General features: G+C 39.1%; 1 pseudogene; it reads left to right on the top strand.

The window, feature by feature from the left end:
• The first annotated feature begins 410 nt into the window (after window positions 1–410).
• On the top strand, window positions 411–564 carry LOC121025019 (uncharacterized; annotated as a pseudogene).
• The last annotated feature ends 3832 nt before the right edge of the window (window positions 565–4396 follow it).

Genomic DNA, 4396 nt, shown 5'->3' with positions numbered 1-4396 from the left:
AAAGAATTCTAAAAGGCATTTATAAATGCTGTTTGATGATACTGGCAACTGTTAGCACTTGACATCTCCCAGTTGCCATTAAAGCTGCCTTTGAGTTTTGATGTCAGTGATGGGGAAGAATTATATCTGTAGCTGTGTCTGTCTCTGTCTGTGTTTGCATCTATGTCACTCTCTGTATCTGTATCTTTATCTGTACCTGTATATGTGTGTCTGTTTGTACCCGTATCTGAGCTCTATCAGTATCTGGGTCTCTATGAGTACTTCTAAATGTGTCTCTACTTGTATTTCCTTCTGTGTCTCAGTCTGTACCTGTATCTCTGTTTCTATCTTACATATCTATGTCTTTATAAATATCAGTGTCTGTATCTCTATCTGTACCTGTATCTGTATCTGTAAGATACTTTTATCTAATACTTACCTGGCAGGGGAGATACTGTGATCATGAAGGTGGTTTTCCCAGGGTGAGGCTTATTCATTGCACTTCAGATGTGCTGACACCTGTGATGTCCCCAAGTGTGGGAAACTCAACTGCATCATTTGTGGGAGTGGGGGACTGGGTTCGTGCTTAAAGAAAAAAAAGGTACTTGTATCTACATCTAATAAGTACCTGTATCTGTGTCTCTATCTGTACCTGTGTCTGAATCTCTATATGTACCTGTATATATGACTCTATTTGTATCTGAATCTGTGTTTCTATTTGTACCCATGTGTGTATGCAGTATCTTTGTCTATATCTGAGCCGCTCTATGGATTTCTCTCTACACCTGTATTTGGGTCTCCTAAGTATTGGTGTCTTTGTCTCTATCTTTACCTGTATCTGTCCCTCTATTTGTAACTGTATCTGGGTCTGTATCTGTATAGGAATCAGTGTTTCTTATTGTACATATATCTATGTCTCAGTGTGTACCTGTATTCTTTCTCTATCTGCACCTATGTGTGTCCATCTGTACCTATAATTGGGTCTCCATCTTTAATTGTATTGTGTCTTTGTCACTGTATCTGAGTCTCTATCTGTACTTATTATCTTTGTTTTCATCAATACCTGTATTTGGGTTTATCCTTACTTCTGTCTGAACTATATATGTACTTGTATCTATGTCATTAACATGTCTGGATCTGTGTTTCTATCTGTACTTGTATCTGTACAGAGAGAGGTACCTGTATCCCTGCTTCAATCTGTACCTGTATCTGGGTCCTTATAAATACCTGCATATGTGTACTTTCATTTGGCTCTCCACTGGACAAGTATCAGTATTTCTGTGTCTCTATATCCAACAGTATCTGTGTCCCTATCTGTACTGGTATTTGTCTCTATTTGTAATGTAACTTTGCATCTGTATCGATTTCTGTAACAATACCTGTGTCTTTATTTGTATCAGTATCTTTCTCCTATAAGTAATTGTATCTTGGTCTCTATCTGTAATGGTAAATAAGTCTCTCTACTTGTACTACTGTCTTTGTTTCTACCTGCACCTGTATCTGCGTCGCTATCTGTACCTGTGTCTGGATCTGTCTGTATACATGAAGCTATGTCTTTATCTGTACCTGTATTTGTGTTTCTACATGGATTTGTGTCCCTATGTGAAACTGAATCTATTTGACAAACTTATCCATGTCTTTATCTGTGCTTCAAACTGTATCTTTAACTGGTACTTGGTCTCTCTCTATTCTAGAGACATAGATTCTCTACCCGTACCTGTATCTGGGTTTCTATCTGCACCCAAATAATCTGTGTCTATGTATGTACCTGTATCTATGTCTCTGTATGTGTATCTGCTTCTATATCATACCTGTATCTACCTCTCTGGTCATACCTGTAGCAGGGTTTCTACCTGTACCTGTATCTGTATATGTGTGTCTAATTGTATCTGTGTCTGTCTTTTTAACTACCTCTATCTGTGCCCATAAGTACCTATGTCTTTCCATTTATATCAGCGACTGTTTCTCTATTTGTACTTGTATTTGTGTCTGTATTTGTATTCGCATCTGTATCTATAATTGTATGTGTGTAACTATGTCTCTGTCTATGCCTGTATCTGTGCTTCTCTCCATACTTCAGTATGTCTCCATGTGCACTTGTTTCTCTATCTATATGAGTATCAGTCACTGTGTCTATCTGTACCAGTTTTAGTATCTCTACAAGTACCAGTATCTGGTTTTCAGTAGGTGTGTGGGTCTCCATCTGTATCTGTAGGTGGGTCTCTATCTATACTAGTATCTGTGTCTCTAACTGTATCTGTAAATGGGTATCTATTTGTACCTGTATCTGGTTGTCTATCTGTTCACTTATCTGCATTTCTATAAGAACCAGTATCTGTGTCTTCCTAGGTACCTGGGTCAATATCTATCTTTTCCTAAATCTGTGTCTCCATCTGTACCTGTATCTGCATCTCTCTTTTCCTGTATTGAGGTCTCTTGTTTCTGTATCTGCATCTCCATCTGTTCCTGTAGCTGGGTCTCTATCAGCCTGTACCAGTATCTTCATCTGTCGTTGTATTTGTGCCTCTATCTGCAAATTTGTACCTTTCCCTGTACTGTACCCTCATCTGTGTCTCTATCCATATTGCTTTCTGGATCTTTATCTCTACCTACATCTGGGCTTTTGTATCTATACTTTTTCTCTGTCTGTGCCCTTATCTGGGTCTCTGTACCTCTATGTGTGTCTACATCTGTACCTGTTACTGGCTCTGTCTTTACCTGTATCTGTGTCTCTATCTATCCCTGTACTATTCTATTTGTTCCTATATTTTTGGGTCTGTATGTACTTGAATCTTGACTCTCTCTATACCTCTACCTATGTCTCAACCCGAATCCGTTTCTATGCATTTATCTGTACTGGTATCTGATCTCATTCTGTACATTTTTTTGTCTCTACTTATCCCTGTATCTGGGTCACTATCTCTATCTGTATTTACATGTGACTATATCTGAATCTATATCTCTATCTGGAAATGTATCTCGATCTAGATCTGTCCTTGTGTCTATCTCTACCTGTATCTGTATCTGTATTTTTGCCTTTCTGTATATCTGTATCTCTATCTCTATCTGTCAGTGTCTGTGTTACTGTATTTTTACCTATTTCTAGTTCTCTGTGCATATTTGTATCAGTGTCTCTAATCATACATATGGATATATGTGTCCGGTCTCTATTTGAATCTTTATCTGTGTCTCTATCTGGACCTATGTACAGATGTCTACCTGTTCCTGAATCTGTGTCTCTATATGTAATTCTTTCTAGGGCTCTCTTTCTTCATACCTGTATCTGGTTATGTATCTCTACCTGTTCCTCAGTGTCTATGTTTATCTGTATGTATCTTAACTGGTCTCCATTGTGATCTGTGTTTCTATCTTTATCTGTATCTGTGTCTCTCTACATTGTATCTGTATCTCTATCTGCACCTGTATCTTTGTCTCTATCTCCATATCCACCCCCATCTGTGTCTCCATCTGTACCTGTATCTACCTGTATACAAGTACCTTTGTCTGTGTCTGTATTTGTACCTGCATGTGTGTCTCTATCTGTTCCTATAGCTGGGTGTCTATCTGTACCTCTCTCTCTCGTATGTGTGTCCCTATATATACCTGTATCTGTTTGTCTATCTATACCTGTATCTGTGTCTCTATTTGTCCCTGTGTCTGGGTCTATATCTGTGTCAAGGGACATTGAAGATGCTCTGAGACTTGCAGGAAGGATTATAAAATCTGCCTGCTAGCTCTGCTGCTAGATCCACCATTGTTTTGTATTATATTAGTTTCCTGAGACTTCTGTAAGAAATTACCACAAGGTGGGTGGCTTAAACAAGTGAAATTTATTGTCCTAATGTTCTGATGGTTAAAATCTGAGGTCAATATTCTGGCAGGGATAATTCCTTCTGAGGGCTGGAAGGAAGAATCTGTTCCACGTCTCTCCCCTAGCTTCTGGTGGTTTGCTGGAAATCTTTGCAATTCCTTTGCTTGTACAATCATCGCTCTGATGTCTGCCTTCATTGTCACATGGTGTTCTTCCTGTGTGCGTGCCACTGTGTCCAAATTTCCCCTTTTTATAAGGACACCAGTCACACTGAGTTAGGGCCCACCCTAATGACCTCATCTTAACTAATGACATCCGCATTAACCTTATTTCCAAATAAAGTCACATTCTGGAGTGTGCTGGTTGGGAATTCATATGAATTTTTTTGGAACACAATTCAATCACGTAACAATCATTTTTTTCCTTTATTTCACTGCTAAGCCCATACCTTTACAAACTCGTGACTCCATCCTTTAGTATGGCTCTTCTCTGGGCTCTCATTTGGGCTTGGGACAGCTAGTTGAGAAGACCACTGTCATTATTTGGGGAATGTAGCTCCAGGCAACCCAGAAGACAGGCTAGTGCAAGGGTCTAGGGGAAGAGTGG

This window comes from Herpailurus yagouaroundi, unplaced genomic scaffold, assembly GCF_014898765.1.
Source record: "Herpailurus yagouaroundi ecotype Mexico unplaced genomic scaffold, PumYag 67440, whole genome shotgun sequence".
NCBI lineage: Eukaryota > Metazoa > Chordata > Mammalia > Carnivora > Felidae > Herpailurus > Herpailurus yagouaroundi.
This window is presented reverse-complemented; position numbering and strand designations above follow the sequence as displayed.